At 30.6% G+C, this 18,853-nt stretch overlaps 1 protein-coding gene and 1 long non-coding RNA gene across 2 annotated transcripts in view; both read left to right on the forward strand.

Annotated features, from left to right (window-relative positions):
- The window catches only part of LOC129989095 (uncharacterized), a 442,343-nt gene that overhangs the window by 263,712 nt on the left and 159,778 nt on the right, over positions 1-18,853 (forward strand). The gene's annotated exons all lie outside the window — the stretch shown is intronic.
- LOC129989097 (uncharacterized) overlaps positions 3,064-18,853 on the forward strand; it is a 48,896-nt gene continuing 33,106 nt past the window's right edge. Inside the window, exon 1 of the long non-coding RNA XR_008785729.1 lies at positions 3,064-3,163. This is a non-coding gene — a long non-coding RNA (uncharacterized LOC129989097). The remainder of the gene's footprint in view (positions 3,164-18,853) is intronic.

The following is an 18,853-nucleotide window of genomic DNA, read 5'->3' on the forward strand; positions in this document are numbered from 1 at the left end:
TGTAGAAAAACGGGTGACGTTACATCTGCCCGAAATGCCAATTACCATGTGATTAGAAAGGAGAAGCGTTACACTATCTTTCTTCGCTGAAAAAATAGAATAATTCTACTATCAAAGCTAGCTCTCTATCCGTAATACGCCAAACAAAAATATGAACGTAACAAGATAAACGAATGATAATATGTTATTTACAAACAAGTCAAGCATTACAGAATGCGAAGCTATTTTGTTAACACAGAGATTGTCTTTTGGTTTGTCTATTCGAAGGCTTATGAACATTATAACAAAAAAAAAATTCATCTGTTTAGATAAACGGATTATGGTATCCTATTTTGTTACCAGTTTTGTAGACTTTGGTCTTCATCAGATATAAGGGAATCTTCGAAATTCCATAAACGGTCACAATACTAAAAAGTACAAAAAGCACTGCATGATGGAAATGATATTGTGAACTAGAACTCCCACTCTGGTCATGATTTATTGTTTGAACAAATATAAAACGCTAATTTTTGTGCTAATGTTAATAAAAAAAAGATTTTCTTTATTGCGAGGAAGCGATGGAAATTTGTCTACCTCTTTCTATTCTAATGATCTTTCCTCATTTAAATTGCTGATTTTTCTATTAAAATCTAAAGAATTAAAAGTTTTAAAATCCATATTTCCTGACTGATGCAATTTCTCTCCAATACTCGAGAAAACTATAAAAAAAAGGGAAAATTCGTTAATAATTGTTGCTTAAAGGAATCTCAAATACCGTATGCATTTTCTTCATATTCTATAGCCCTGTAATATCGTTATTCTTTGTTTTTCCTGAAGTGATATCATTTCGAAATGTTTGTTCTTGGATGATATGGCTATCCTTTCTCAGGACAATACCATCAACTATGTTGCCAGGACATCCACAAAAAAATCGATGAGTGGTGCACTCAGTGGCGTGTTGTCATCAACGCAGAAAAAACGCATGCCACACTTTACTGGAAAAAACATTTAACAAAACACACATGTATTAATCTTCTTCGGAGATGATATATCATGGTAGAAAAAAGTAAAATACTTCGGATTTTTTTTCTGAGCAAGATCGACTTCAACGAACATGTTGCTTTGAGTGCTGATTGTTTTTGGAACAACGTCCATTTGATCATTCCCTTTATTAGCAGACATTCCACGCTATCATTAAGCCATGTTATATGAGCAAAAAATTTCTCTTATACTCAAATGATACCTGGGGGATCGCTTCAAAAACACAGAATGAAAATTCAAATTCTACTGACCAAACTTCTCCTTATTGTGATGAATGCATGAAACAGGGGTGGGCATTAAGTTGGCCGCGATCGACCAGTGGACCGCCAAGTCTTTTTGGAGTGATCGCCTTTATTATGACCTAAGACGCGCATACTAAAAGAAACATATGTATGGAACATTATACTCTGTTTATCTCTTGAAGAAAACGAAGTTTTTCTCATTTGAAAGGATATGATTTTAAAAGCACGTTGTTCAGAACCTAAGAATAACTTTTAGAATCTGATAGAGGTATCCTAATTTTAGAAAAGTTGCATATCATTTAACATCATCCTTTGGTTCTACTTTCCTATATGAATCTGCGTTTTCAAGACAACATATCTTTCCCGTATCTCAGACGACCACTTAGAATCCAGTGCAAGATTAACATTTAGTTATTATATATCGAAATATTAACGGACAGTATGCAGCCGAAGTTTTCTACTAATTATAACTAAGCGAGCTAACTTCAGATGAAAATGATTTATTTTTAATGTATTTGAATGTTTTGATATTAAGTTCATCATTTGATATTATTATATTTGTGACAATTATTATGTTTGTTGTTGTGTAGAGAAGTACATATTCCATGTTTATTATTAAGTTGTAATAAATATTGTAGACCTACACCACTGGGTGGACCGCAACAGCTTGAAAAAATTAGAAGTAGCCCGTACCCTGAAAAGGTCTGCCTACCCCTGCCATAAAATAATGCTGCCACTAGCAACAACTTGAAGATTAATAAATTTGAAGACTGCATCCAAATATACCAGCTGTACCGGAACTGTAAAAAAATTAAGAGTCATCACAATCCAACCAAATGTTGAAGATTCTTCGTCTGCGCAAGCTGCTTTAACATAAATTAAATAGTTATTTCACATGATATTACTCTTAGGCTGGCATGATGTATGTAGATGGCCAGATCCAAAAATCGTTCAAACCATTTTACAAGACATTCTTTTGTACAGAGAATTACGAAACTTCTCGTGCAGTTATTTCTAGATAGTAGATGATGACTTAGAAAGAAATTTAAAAATTTTGATTCATCGAAATGGTAACGTTTTCCTTCAATCACTCCAGAACATGTTATTGTACCAAAACCCTTTTTGCGCTACTTAGCGTTAGCTGGTTAAGTAGAGGTTTATAATTCTTTCTTTAATAAAATGCTCTGTATTCTGTTTAATTGTGAAGTCAGGTTTCGCATTATAATGTTTAATTTTAAAAAATGCGTATTTTTCCATTGCAAAATATTTAATTTTCAAATTCTCTTCATGTATTTTTGTTTTAAATGAAATGGAAGGATCTCGTATTTTGTATTATTTTGAGCTAAATGAATGAAATTGATTAAGAAATAACGGCAAAACAGTATTATAAAAATAGTGACGAAGAAATGAATCAAGTTTGGGGTGATATTATTCATGAGCTGGCATTTTTTTGTAAACTGTTTTAAAGATGATACAATCTAGCCAGTAGGAAGGAATTCATTTCAATATATTTATATAATGTGACATGATGTTTTGGGGCTTAAGGATTTTTATGAATGGCAGAACCGTTCAATATTTCTTGCTACCCATTAGTCGACACAGATTGTGAACGGATCAGTCGAATGGCATCAAGCGGACATAACTTTTTACTCCGCTGAATTTTGACAGCTCCCGATAACACCGTTGGCGAAACAAGAAAAAAAGTGTTATCCATTTGGCGCGCTTTCAGTGGATAATGGACGGTGTTATCTAAAACGTCTGCTTCTGAGCTGCTTTCCTCTCCTTTCACGCTTCTGTCATTGATGAATACCGAAAGCTGACGGCTGCGCAAACTGAGTGCATCTGAGAAAAAAAAAACGTTATAGGTCACGAAGGAACCAAAATATGTCGGCTTTTGTTGAGTAAGTGTTTGATTTTATACATCTTTATTTAACTTTTTTTCTCAAGATGTAATGTTGTAAATTATCTTTGATTCACCTCTTGATGTGCTAGAATTTTGAAATTTTCTGTTAGTTTTCTAGATGACAGTACTTTGTATTAGTACTTACAGAACATAATTATCAACAAACAATTGATTTCATTAAAATGCCTCGCCATAAAAATTGTGTCACTTAGGGGAGAAGAATGAAATGGATTTCAAGAGTCACAAATTATAAATTGAAAGATATAGAATAAAAAAATAATTAAAATAAAAAATTCAAATCTTTAATGAACTATTGAAAGCAGTTTTAAAAAGGTTGTCTTCAATAAATTCATTTTTGGATTCCAATTTATTATTGATTATAAATCATCTAATAAATAATCTAATAACAAAGTGACATTAAGGAAACACATACGAACTTGACCTCATACTTGATAGAGGGTTAATATTACTTTAATATTTTATCATTCATAGAATTTGTATTTTGTACAAACTTATTCATTTGTAACCAGGAAAAGAACTTTTTTTTAATCGACCTCTTTCCGGCCCCTCGCTGCGGAACTGCCCTAGGCATCTGTGCAGTCAGAAATTAGTGACTGCCTCTGATAAAGAAAAATAAAAGGAAAATTTGGTCTTCGTTTCGTAATGCTTTTCTTTTACAATTACGCGCCTTTGCTCTTTTTACGGTAGTCTATGGACTTATTTCTTCAATTCACGGAGGTTTAATGTACTATAAAATGTATTCCTGATTTGGAATAATATAATATATCTTAACGTAATTATATTTGTTTTTATAAAATTTATACCATTCTTTGCTTGAAATCAGACGAGATACTTATTGTTTACTATTTGCCAATGAAATAGGCAATTGTATGTATAATTGCTCTCAGGTTTTAATCTATCTTTTAATGTTTTAAATGTCTTCAGTTTTTAAATTCTTAAATAGTTTATTTGCTCTTTTATTTCATACATATATAGCTCTGTTATGTATAATTTTTCTTATTCTTAATTCCTTATTTTGCGCGTATTTTTGTATCTTCATTAATTTCGGTACCTTTTCTCAAATTGCATTCACACATTCTACGGATTGTTCCTGAAATTTGCATTCTCAAATCAGTAAAGAAATCCTTTTGAAATATGAAAACCTGAATGGTGTTTGAAATCGAATATATTTTTACGCGCTTTTATTAACTTATTTGAATATAGGGAATTTTGAAATCTATTTGTCACTCACTTTCTAATGTACTTAATCTCTGAAATTTTCATTTAAATTCGTTTCATTATATTTTTAATCATGAATTATGAATCTAAAAATCTTGTTAAAATTAAATGATAGAATATAAATGGAAATTGTATGAAAAAATTATAGATGCATCTAAGATTTTAGATTTACAGAAATGAACTTACAATTGCATCGGCATAAAAGATTTTACACTACTCGTGAAAATAAATACTAACACATTTTCTCTAATTGTAATGTTTCAATTTTTCTCTAATTTATCTAACGTTGATTTTAGTTAACAAATTAGGGCTCGCTTCGGTTGAAATGCTTATTTCAGATTAGAGGTGGCTGGGATCTGTTTAGAAATCGAGGTTCCACTTCATATTCAATTTGCCTATGCGATTTCCTTTGGGTAAACATGCTTTCATTTTCGCTGCAAACATTAAAGGGAAATTATCGTAAGTAATGGCGTTCCGTTAAGAATACTTTAAAAATTATGTTTGCTCGGCCTCTTGAACTGTTCATTAGATCCTGCATTTGGAAATATTTTCGATAAAACTGGAACCCATTTGTTCTTTGTGTAAAAATAATAGTTTATTCTACAATTTTGAAATATAAAATTATTGATATATTTATTGATATATTTTTTTTGTTGAATTAACAGATTTGTAAACTAAATATAGTTTGAAAATTAGTTTGATTTCTCGGGGATGAAAATTAGTTTGATTTCTCGGGGATTTAAAAAACATCTAGTTGATTTACGGCATTAAATACTCCAGAATATATGAAATTTCGAGAGAGTTTTGAGTACATTACATAAATAACCACTTTTGGCGAACAGTAGAGTTCAACTCGTCTCGTTCACTTTTAAAATTGGCGAATGAGGAAACACTGACAATGAATATTTGTAATAATTTATTCATTTTGGAATTAATTCTTAATTTTACTTACGGGTGTTATATTTTCAACCTTCCATCTCATTCTCCCAGAGCCCACAATACAATCCATTTCATAGTTCCGATTAGAATCATACCTTGAAATAGCGTTGATACCAGAAATCATAAGAGACGCGCAATGGAGGTCTGCAGTGAATTAATGCAGCTCAGGTGAAAGTCGTCTTAATATTGACGCCTTATTGGCGTAGATGATTACTTTGAGGGAGATTAAGGAGTCCCGTTTCAAAAAAAAATAAGCGACGTCACTTCTGTGTCTTCGGCTTTCCGATTGCATTATAAGGGCGCAACAAAGTGGCCCCAACTAGAGCCGCACTGAAAACGATGGAGAGATGGGTTCCAGCCAGGGTAAACTGGGCGTTTGAGATAGACAGAGAAAGGGAAAGGGTAGAACTTTCGTTAGAAAATCTATTGTGCCTTTCCTAAAACTAATCAATGAAACCAGGGGAAATGGTCTCCTCCAAACTTTCGCAAAAAAAAAATGTGGGCTTTGGGAAAGCCCGCAATACCTTGCATATACGAAGTACTAGCCTTTGGCGTGAGTTTAGCATTTTTACTGAATCTATGGCATAATCCTTAGCACGTTTTTTGGCGATCCACTTGGGATGCGATGAACAGTATCTGAAATTCGAATGTGTGCTCTAGACCCTTTTTTTCTCAAGCAGGATAAAAATAAAATCCGACTCAAAATAACAAATGTAGTCACAAACAAAATTGCATACCAAATTTTATTTATTTAAATTAATTGCACTTTTTTTGGGGTGGGGGAAGGAATATGGCATTCACATGCTTCTGAAAGTACAGACCGAGAGACGCTCAAATGTATGTTAGCTCACAATTTGATAAGTGTCAACAATATAGATTTTAAATCTGTTTGCCAAATTTTCTCTATTTAGCTCTCTTCGTTTCGCAGTTATCGCGTTAAGTTATAATCGAACAGCTGTACAGATAGATTTCCTCTGAATCGAACTAGATATCATAATTCCTGTAACTAGAGATTGCTCACAATTTGATAAAAATATATAAATTTAGTATAAAGGCCATGAACCAAATTTTATCCTTCCAGCTCAAAGTGTTTTTGAATTATCTTTGTCACAGATAGATACGCAAAATGCTAAAATGTATTTTTCAAACTCTGGGATCTCTGTAATTTGCAAATGCATCAAAATCTCGAGTTCGAAAATTTTTATAATTACAATACTTTCTCTCTACTTTGTTTACGTGAAATTAACTTTAAAAAAATCAGTTTTACATTACAATAAATAGCCTGTTCTATGCTTTGTATAGAAATTTCGGCGTTCAGGAAGGAATGATATCCCTCTTTGCAGAATATATTCTATTCTTACCAGAAGTGGCGAAATGAACAGTTTTTTTTCTTCTTTTTTCAGTTAAATTTTGCTGTTCCAAAAATAATGAGCAATCGAATTTGAGTCTTCGAGATAAATTCTCTGTGCCGTTGAAACTAAAATTTGTTGGGGAGAGAGTGGGACGGGAATGAACTATTCTTGAAATTTGGCGGCTAAAGTCGCATATTTAGATGCATGCTCTTTTGAGGCGCTTATCTGGACACTTTTGCATCATTGCAGAAATAATAATGCATTTTCAATCTTATTGAGCAGGTTTTTGGTGTTTCTTCAGCTGTATATAAGCCGGGAAAGTGGAATTTGAAATTTGAAACATCAGTGACTGGAATCGGGGAGAAATATTTGCACTTTTTCCATATCTTAGAATGGAGATGAAATTTTGAAATTACTGAACGTAGACAATCAAATTTTGTTATTTTGTCCATAGAATGCCATAAAGGTTCAGTGGAAGTAGTCTGCATGTGAGTGACTCATTAAGAAATGAAAAAACTCGAGAGTTTACAATCACGCGGTTATTGATGAGATTATATACAAAAGTACTGAAAGGGAAAAAGTATAATAAGATATACATGAGAATAAGAATACCAATAGTGCCTTGCTTCTTTCGACATTCGCAAACCAGCGGGAGTAGTCACCCAAAATTTCCTCTTTTTTTTTTTTTTTTTTTTTAATGAAGGAGTGTTTCCAGAAAACACTTGGCATGGCATTGGCACCCATTCGAAATGAAATACTAATCTTTGGCTTGAATTTAGTATTTTGACTGAACCTATTGTACAATTAATTATAAGCCAGGGTATTGGAGATAAATCCCTGGTATGTAGTTAATACTATTCAGAAATTGGATTTGTGTTTTAAACGCGTTTCTCCCTACCGTGTCTTCCGCTGCTGTGGTGTGAAAGTTTGGAGGGGGTTGCCAGCTCTGACGTCGTCCTCCTCATCTAACCGCGGTTAAAAATGACAAGGCCAGTCCCAAAATAGCCCTAGTGTTGCTTTAAAACGGGGCGTTAATATAATTAAACTTAATCCGATAGATTAAAACTAAAGTTTGGCACAAAACTGCACTTACAATCACAAAATGACATGCCAACTTGAATATATTTAAGTCATTGCGTTTTTGTGAGTAATACCGTTTATATTTTTCTGAAAATACAGATCGACAAGTGGTCACACCCTCGTTGGATTTGGCGCAAATGGGTCAGTGCTTAGAATAAACCTGTTAAGTATCTGTACTGATTTTAATCCATTTAGCTTTCTCTTGTGTACTTATCTTCGAACTCTCGGACAGACAGACTTCCGCAGAATAGCTGTGACTCAAAATTTGATAGAAATTTACAAATTTGGTGTTAAGTCCATATATCAAATATCAGTCGTTTAATTTAAAACATTTTTTTAGATGTCTTTGTCACTAACAGACAAACAGAAGGACAAACAGATATAATGCCAAAATTATGTTTTTCGATCTCAGAGAAGTCTAAAATGTGATAATTCGTCACAATTTCGAGTTTGGATTATTATTATTATTATTTTGTAATTTACAATACTTTTTTCTATCTTCAAGAAAGTAAAAGATGAACTTAATTAAAACAAGGAAAATGTTTTAATGTTTCAACTTTATTGAATAGTCTGAATGTTCGGAAGCTTTGCTTATAGGATAAACTATTTTGGTGAAATTTTTGAATTTTTCTTTTAGAGCAGATGGAGATTAAATATGCGTTTAATAATGCTATAAATTATTCACTCCATAATGAAGAAAAATTCGTGAACATTAATTAAAAAAATCAATACATATTATTACTGAGATTAAAATATCCATTTATTCTTCACCCTTTTTGGTAACATATTTTTATTTTTAAAAAAGTACTTTCCGGGGTTTTTTGTGCTAAGTCAACAGAAATGTTTTTTAAATGCAGTAACAACATTATAGCTTTATAATCAAATCTTTCAATGCAATTATACTACTTTAGAAACTAGAAAACAGACACAGCATGTCGTCAATATTCGTCGAATTTTATTAAAAAATGACAATTGAAACTCGCCAGTTTTCCAAGTTGGAAGACTCATTATTCTGTTGATTTCTCCCAACGGAAGGTCTTCATTTATCATTGGGTTGCTGCTCTTGAAATGCCAGAAGCAATCCACTTGTTTATTCCCGCGTATTTTATTGAATTAAAGTGTCTGAAAGAAAGCGAAACGGAATGCTTTTGAGCCACTTAAACTTCCGTCGCGGTTAGTTTGAAAATCGATGTCTGGAGGGAGTCGAGATAAAGGTCACCACAATTAAACGGAAAAATCATGTCTAACTTCTTTAAAACTAAGGGGAAATAAAAGGCCAGGTTACTGCATATATGTATTAACTTTTCTCATCTTAATAAAATAAATAAAATGCAGTGAAATAATTTAGACTTGAATTCCAGTTTAAAAAAAGTCAGAATAAATTTTATAGAAGCAAATTTTAGAATCACAATTTTACTAGCGTACTTATAAAAAGAAATTTTGGGAGGTTTTAATTATTTTCTGCTATTTATTCCTTGCCTTATAATTCATAATTCATATTATTCAAACTTAAAATAAATTTTTTCTCTGCTTATCAACTTCTTCGATTCCGTCGAGTGTGATGTACTATCGTTAGATAATTAAAAGCAACTAAGTCAAAAGAAAAAACGCAACACGTTCTTGTTGTTTTAAAATGCCTGCTCCGCGATAGAAATAAATCCTGCACATCAATATATTTATATGCCAATATATTGATGTAGTCATGATTCGCACAGCATACTAATGATATATTGACATGCTTGATGACATTCTAGGGCAAGAATTTTTATAGCTTATTCTTTCTTTTTCTTCTACTTGGTCACTTTTAGCTGCATACCGCCAATATTATTTTATTTTTATATCAAATGTTTACACCACGCAGCCAGCTGATTTGATCTTTCAAATCTCTGAAATATTCTCCAAATTATCTTCTCAAATGTCAGATTTTAAGACTCAATATAAGTTAAAATAAAGAAATCCAGCTTCCACTAACATTATCGAGTGCATGATATATTTATCAGGTTACATTATTTTTTAAATAATATTTTTTTTTCTTTTCCTATGTATTTATTTAAAATTTAAATAATATAACTTTGATATTTAAATGAATATATTAAAATTAGTAGAAACGCTTTATATTTTATTTAACATGTTTGAACTAATTTATGTAATTGATTCAAAACTCTGAATCTCATTTGATATTTATGTACAAGAAAAGAATGATTTGTATTTTAAAAAATTATGTTTACATAATGTAACATTTAAATTACTTAAACAGTACATTTTATATTTATTCATTTGAATGATATGAATATGATTATCCTAATTTCTAAATATTTTGCGTTGTTTCCTTGTAATAAATTCATCAATCATTTTATTTTGTTCATTATTTTCTAAAATATCGTAATCTATGAAAAAAATCATTCAACTTAGATATAGATCTTTGGTCTTTTTAATGTCGAAATCTCTATCACTGTCTAGCTGCATTATCTAATCACAATTTTAATTATAATTATTAAGTTTTTAGGCCCATGGCTGAAATAAATATTCATAGAGTAAATTTTAAAGTTCCATGCCATCTCTCGAATCAGAAGCACTAAAGTCATTTTATAAGATAGCCCTGAGAATATCATTGTCATATGTGCTGTTTAAATGCGGCAGCTTTGGATTTATAAAGGTATTTCATGAAAATTTTCAATTTGTTTTAGAAGTATTGAATTCAGGAAAACTGCGTTCATTATTATAGACAGAGGTGAGGATTTCAATGTCGCACTGTATATTTTTTCAATTTATATGATGTGTCGGAATATAAAGAGACTACAGATATATCCAACAATTATTTTATTTGCAATTATTGAGTAACAGAACTTCATTTCAAAGCCAAAGTCATTAATTTTGATGCAATGATTCAGGACATCTCTTCTTCTTTCTTTTAATTGCTTTGAGTGAAAAAAAAATTCTCAGGTTAGAGAGATCCATTTTCCCATGGTTACTTCCATTATCTTGCATGTGAACCATTCACTTTTCACTGATTGGAAATGAACAGGTATGGAGAAAATTCGGAGGAACCTGGAAGATACCCCATTGAGATTTTTAAAAGGAAAATCAAGGATTTTGTTGACCACAGGTGGCTTAGTTTTGTCCCTTCACAACACAATCCCTTTCAAGAGATGGTTCTGCGCTTGTTTTTGTTAGCCTCAGTAATGTGCTGCTTTGCCGTTTACTGCTTCATCCGTTTCTGTCAGTCGAAGAGTAGAAATCCTTCTTCGAAAAAGAAATGGAAAATCACTTTGTTGGCCCTCTAGCACACCACTTCGTCATCAAAGTCGTTTCTTTGACAAAAGTTCGACTTGTCAGTGTGGCACTGAAGAAGCGTCTATAAATCACGTGATCAAAGCCTGTGCACTATGGCGAGAACACAGACTCCGATGCCCAATAAATTGGATGCCTCTTGACGTCGAAGAACTCGAAAAAATTCTAGTCATTAAATCTTTTATTAGGGACATTTTATCAAAGCTCTTGTCTTTAGTTCTCCCCTAAAGTAAAAAATTAACGTACATTTAACGTATTTCAGGCATTTTTAATGTTTCACAATTTAATACGTAATATAAAATGTAATGTTTTTTTCTCTATTTTCTGTACCAATATGCTATTTCTCTAGAGGGTTCTTTGTTGTTTACAAGTGTCCAATGCCATCAAGTGTCGTTTGTTCCTTCGTGCTAGGTGGGGTTATCTTTTGGCGGTCCCATCAAGTTTCTTATGGCCTTTGGCTAATCTCGGGGTATCGCTTGCATGAACTCCGGCACATAGGTCTTTTCGAAAACTCCGTCACTCCATACTCTGTCGGTTGACACACATTAACTGAAGATCAGATAACTTCCTGATTTAGAAAAGCATTCCTTATATGAATTTTTAATTCCAAATTGCTTTTTCCTCCGTTATTGATTTTATATAATAGCACCATTTATTTTATTGTAAATAAATCAATTTAGTATAGTATTATATTACTTCTTTTGAAAAATGCTACCTCATCTTTGAGTGCTTTGATAATAGTTGTCGAAGCTAAACGACTGAAAAATGAAACCCTCAACCCAGAAAAGTTGCTTATGAATTCTCAAAATGCCTAAAGACATTCAAGTTCTTAACAACTAAGCAATTATATTCACAATTCATCAGCATACATTGCTACATTAAAAGAACAGAATATAAATGGTTTTTCCCCTTAACAAAAAGAAAGGAACTTTATTAGTCAAAAAAATAAGCTCATGAGTCTGAAAAACATATTTGGAATAATATCCCTCTGTTTGTGAACACGATTATTGAAAAATGCAAAAGAAGCTAGCGAAGTGGAATTTGATATGTAATCACTACGGAAAAATTGTAGGCTTATATAGTATTATTTCGATTTTACACTTTTCAAGAAATCAGAGGAATAGTGGTATAAAAAAGATTAAATGCATATTTCGAGAAACGATTTATGCTTAATTATTTTTAAATAAAAACCGAATAATACAAAATTCTTGTGTAAATTATTTAAAAACATTGAAGACAGGATTAATATTGCATTAAACATAAAGCATCATTAGGAAGTCTGTCCATTCGAGCACACAGAAAAAGACAACTCAAAACTCGCAACAAGTAAAATGGATGAAACTTCAGGACGAAGTCTAATATCAGGATTGAAGAGGTGTATCAAATGTTAGACGGCGTCCTTCAATCAGTCAAGTGCGTTCAATGTGTACACATGTCAGTCCAAATCTTCATTTTAACACAGTCAGTGTACAATTTTTTATCTTATAAAATGAAATATTATACACTTTATTATGATGCTAGTAAAATTTACTATGCAGCCATTTTTATTCATTTGACGTGTAAATGTGTCATTCCTAGACTTTAAAAAGGGAGACTTAAGGGGGGGGGGGCTTTGAAAAAATAAATTTCTTAGTTAACTGGTTAAGGAGTTGAAATCTATCGAGTCAAATTCATACAAATGCGGTAACTGAGAAATTGAATTTTGATGTGTTATCGTCATATCGAAATTTGATTGTAACAACAAAATGAGGTGCCATAACAAAATTTTCTCTCTTTCCGATAAGGTTAAGCGCGCACCATGACTATTTCTCAACTCTAAACAATTTCATCTTTAAAATCAAACTAAGGCTTAATCTGATGTGCGAAATATGTAGCAATTAACGAAATTAGAAGCGTGTTGAAGATAAGCATGAAAAATAGTTTTATCGATAATCAACGGTCATTGCGTGTTTGAGCTCGAAACAAAGCAGACATAACATTGAGACAGCAGAAAACTGAATATAGGTTTGGTTTAATAATATCGAATAGTTAATAATTCCTGATAATATGAAATGGAATTTCGAAGTTTATCTAAATGAACAGTTAAAGCTGTGGAATGGCGCGCGTGCATTAGTAATGGAATTCATCTGACTAGTCAGAATCTTGGATGATGATGGATTCATTTTATAAAAATTTTCAATTTTAGTATTAATCACTTTAGCTACATTATATCGAGAGACCTCTTTGGCAATATGTGTTATGCATTACAAATTCAGTCAAAAATTTCTTTTTTAAAAGTATCGAAAATATTTTTATTTTATCGAATGTTTCCTTTTAACAGTTGAGAAATTGTATTAACATCAAAGAAACTGCAAAACTTTTATTTTTCCACTGATAATTCGAACTATTCAGTAGCTTACACGAAAATAAACTCTTTTAATACAAGAATACCGCGTGACTGATCTTCGCTTAAAAAGTTTACGTTTGAAAAGTGAGATGAGAAAATGAATAAACATTGATTTAATTAATTTTGAATGAAATTATTAATGGCACTTTCTGCGCTTAGATTTGTTGTATATCGAAAGAAAACAAGTCTGTCGTAATTGTCTAAATGTGTGCACAGTTTACTTGTCATCTTGTTGGGTCAGAAATTTTAAAATCGTGCATCTAGCTTGTTCTTTCTATCTTTGAAATATCACGTTCACATATCCGCAAGAATCGAACAATGATTCGATATGACATTTGATTCATTTTTATATTTTTGGGTATGCAACACAATGTCACATTTATTTTCTTAACTTGTTGTAAGCTTGATATATCGCTGTTGGTTTGGGAGAGGAGCGGACTTCCTGCTGATGAACTTTGTTTTCGAATTCTGTCATTTTTTCCTAAAGATCGAATATTTTTTCAATAATTTATCGTTCTCAATTCGTTTTTGAATTATTGTGTTCATATGCGAAATTCGAAAATTGGTTTATTTGACTCCAGGTCTTACAACTTTCCGCACGAATAAAAAAAGGAATAAAAAATTATAATTCTTACTAAACTAATAACAGTATGTTATTCAAAACTATTTTTATTTACTATTCGAAAACCAAATAGATATATTTAAGAATCATTTTCTGGAAAATATTGCCTTTGAAAGATTAAGTTATTAGAACCAGGGAATAGTTTTAATTAAGTGTGTAAGAAATGAAAAATCGCAGATGCGATTGCGTATTTGTAGTGTTACATTTGCATTTTATTGCTATTTGAATTAGAACAATTCACAAATAGTATATGAATCACTTCATTCAGCTACAAATGAACACAATATTATGTTAAAAGAAAAATAAACGCATATTCCATAAATCAATTTGAAGGTAAATATTTGCCTCTACAATATTTATTACCTCGAGCGCACATATACAGAGAAATATCCAGTTCAATAATCACATTCATATTTATAACTTTCTTCAATTCCAGTCGCACTATTTGATTATCTTAAACAGCCTAATACTTTTAGCCTTGTGTTCCTTCTCATTGATTAAAGAACGCAGTTACATTTTTAATGACTCATTAGAAATTGTAAAAAGAATGGAAAAATAACTATACAATTGGATGTCTCGTGTCAGGACAGAAAATTATATCTTTTTGCCGGTTGTCAAAAAGTTGTTTCAGTTATAAAATTCATCCAGTTATGAGGCCCGGGTTCAATCGTGTACAAATAAATGGAGGACGACATTTCAATTGCAATAGACTTATGTTTTGAAATGTATTTTATTTATAGAAAAAAAAGAAAAATCGTATTTACTTTAATCGTATTTTTAATGAACTTTTTTTACTAATTACCACTACTCATTAGGACTAATTATAAAATTTTAGATTTTTTTAGTCTATTATTTTTTAAATATTTGAGTTTAATGTTTAAGTAAATTATAATTTTATAGCACCAGATCAAGAATACGTTTTGTTCAGTAGTAAATTCATGGACATTCAACATTTTGAAAAATACTTACAGGTACATTAATGCAACTAAAAATGTTTTTAATTTTGTCTCATTCTTTGATTTGAAACATCGAAAGAAAAAACAATATTGACTGAAATTACAAAATATATTTTTTAATAATTTTAACTCAGCTCTGCGAGACATGTTTTTTTTTATAACAAAAAATTTAGAATTTTATGTAACTTGAAATATGGAACATTAAAAAAAAACATGACCGGAAAAGTTCATTTTGTACTTAATTATGAATCCAAAATGAAGAATAAAATAAAAAGCTGTTTAATATTTTTTTTAATTCTTAAATAGAGCCATTTAATATTTTTTTTACCAATAATATGCCTTCATTAAATATTAGCTTACTATTGTTAAAAATTTTACTATTGTTTTTCGAACGACATAGAAACGAAAATAATTTGTTGAATAATTAGACAGATTACTTTTAAGCGAAGAGTGAAATATTATTGATTCTGCAGATGACCCAATATGAAGTAAATGGGTCATCTGCAGCAAACAAGATTTCCCTTCTATAAATCTTTGAATCATTCTATTCGAATCAGTGTTAGGAAGAATTGTTTCTTTTAAAAAACTGGAATGACTATGTTTTTTTTGTGTTTGGCAGTAACATGCATCTTTTCTGCACTCAAACAATACTCAGAAATGGAGGACTCATCTTTATTATTCTATATTTTACTGTACATATGGAGAGCTGACAAAAAGAAAAAGGCTGCAATTTCCTTCTCGTCCCTTTCACATCTTTATAAATTAGAGGCCAAATGGCCCACTTCGACGTCCCTGGATTATGGCCAACAGGAGAAGACTGTCCGAAATGGGCGGCGGTGCAAGATGGGAAAAGAGCATTCCTATGAGGCAATTTAATTTTAGAGAATCTTTCGGTTATTTTCCATTATTTTGATTTATTCTAAATTATTCTAACAAGCACCTGGTTGTAAATAAGTTAAAAGCGATGACAGCGGCAATAAAAAAAATAATGCTTCAGCGCTGACATCGTTCTAGTTGTGTTTATAAACGATTTCAGATAAAGACACACAAATATGTTGTCCAAACAGACGAATATCGATTATTTGCAAAATTATATGCAGTAAAATATGGGCCGAAAGCCTTTAACATTCCTGCAAATGGTTTGAATTTATGGTTAAATGATTTTTTTTATTGTTGTTTTTTAAAAATAGCTCAAATTGAAACATATGTATTTATTGGGCCAGTCAAACCAAGCATATTATTTTCTGTAAGTTAAGGAACATTTCAGAATGCATTTAAAATCACAAGTAGTTCTTATAATTTAAAAGCGAAGCAACACGCAGAAAATAAAAGAACATCCCCAATACATAAATAATGAAGTTATTAAATTTAGGTTCGTAAAGAGCAAAATTTAAGAGTATGCGGTTCTGTTTCAAATAAGAGGAAATAAAACAAGGAGAGGGCAATGCATGATCTCTAGCACTAGAATCGTGCATTGTGTGATAGTGGCAATCTGAAAGTCACAAATTACTTTTGCTTTAGTTGTACATAGAGGTATGCATACCAGTTTCAGTTCGAGGAACTGGTGTTTCTTTTTGATTGAATCGATTAGACAAGATTTTCCGCTTTTAATTGCTGTTCTTAAAAAAATTAATTTCATTGTTGTGAAGAAAAAGAAACTACAAAGTAACTTTACCTTTTAAAAATAAAATTTACTTTTCTGTCTAATAAAATGCTTAAGAGACACAAATTCGCAACTTTCTCCTACTGCTTTTCTGATACGACTTTCTCACTGCAGATACAAAACATGATATTAAGAGGGCTTGGTACCCTAAAATCCACGAAAAGGGCGATTTTGAATTTTACATTTAATATTATCTGTCAACGTGTTTTTCAATTTTCTGAAAATTTCAAAAAGATCCGACAGTTGTTTTACGAGATATAACGTCATTTTGATGGACATGACATCTAAAGCCAAGCCATCTTCCACTGTTTTATTTTATATTTTCTCTAGTTAGCTCAAAATGTTTTACTTTGAAGTAAAATAGAGTGATTTTCTGAAAATTTTATTATTTACTGAATGTTTTTTGTAAATTTTCTAAATTCGCCAGTCTTGTGTTAATATCTTGCCCATCAAGTTTGAACCATTTTTGCTATCAGCCTTTTCAAAATTGCAAAACAATTTATTTCTTACTTTAATTCTAATAGATTTGAAAATGTTGCAAATTAACAGAAATGTACATTGTTTGATAAGCGATGTAGAGAGCGTAAACCAGGTTTTCTCAAGTAAAACATTTTCAAAAAACGGTTTTGTTATTTGGTCATCAAATCCATTAATGATACTGAAATTAATGACAGTGTGTATATTATATTTTAATTTTTTCAAGGCCAAACTTACAACAGCTTTCTAATAATAGTTTTGTTTTATGTAAAAAATATTGATTATAGAATTTTATATAGATGTGTTTAAATACATTCTTGTTCATTTCGTTCTTCTATAAACTTTACTCTTTCAAATTTTTTTTCAATTTATATTTTATTTAAATGGTTTACAATTATTATAATTTATTAATAAACATTTGAGAAGGAAAAATTGCGAATGATTTCCTAAATATACTGATTATACAACATTAAAAAATTATAATGTTGTGATTTTTTAATTTTTTTCTATTTTTAGCAAAGTTAAACTAGAGCAATTATTAACTATGGAAACAATACAATTTTATAAAATCGTGTCTTTCTTGTTTAAGAATGTTTTGTTATTATTGAGAAAAATAGCTAGTTTAATAAAAACTGGGTTTAGCTGCAATATCACTCTGAGGAACCTTTAATCCTGTTTCTCTCAGTTTGCTTTTTCTGATATTATGCTTGTCACATTTAGTCAAACACATTTTATTCAAAGTACTTGAAATTTTATCTGTGAACTCAAAGGTATCAATATTATAGAATTAGGTGTCGATTTTTTTAAAATATTGATTAGAAAAATAATTAAAAATAGCAAAAGTGAAAAAATCCAAAATTTTTCAAACAAATCATACAAATTTTTTTCTTCAAAGATATTTTAAATAACAATAATTGGAAGCCTGTCTTAATTAAGTTCGTTTAGAGAGTTCTACAAAACATATTAAGCATTTAAAATTGAATAAAGAAAAGCATTTTTAAAAAATGTAATTTTAAAACAATTAAAAAGAAATTCAATTTTAAATGTTTGATCAGGAAAAATCTTTTAAAATTTAAATTTCTTAACGGTGTGCATTTAACTACAGGAAAGCAAAGCAAATTTTACAAAAATTGTAAAAAAAAAAAAAAATTAGATACCAAATCCCCTTAATTTTGATTTTCAGTTCCTTCATTTGCCAGATTCAAAGAAATCTTGCAGAAAATTATCGTTCATTCTATGTGAAACCTAAAATTACCATTTTAAATGTAGTAATGTATACTAATACTCAAAGAGGCCGTACCTAAAATTTTCGTAGATGATTTATCTACATATTTAAAATGGTACAACTTTGAAGTTTCCTGATGTAACACTCTTATATACCATGAATTGACTCCCCATGCAAAAAAATAATCGCACGACAACTTTTGGTTAATATACCGTGATTACATCGAGAGATATTCGACATTTTCTGTTAAGGAATTGTTTCCATATTTAGATGTGTAAGACTTTGATATTTTTTGTACGTCGGTAATAGCATTTGTTTCATTTTGTGTCCTTAAAAAGCTTTGTTAAAATAGATTAAAAGAACGTTAAAATCTATTACTATTTCATTCATGACAAAATATTCATAATGAAAATATTTGAAAGAATTGTGATTATTTTCTGCAAAGAAGTATTCAATAG

The sequence above is a fragment of the Argiope bruennichi genome, chromosome 10, assembly GCF_947563725.1.
Source record: "Argiope bruennichi chromosome 10, qqArgBrue1.1, whole genome shotgun sequence".
Lineage (NCBI taxonomy): Eukaryota > Metazoa > Arthropoda > Arachnida > Araneae > Araneidae > Argiope > Argiope bruennichi.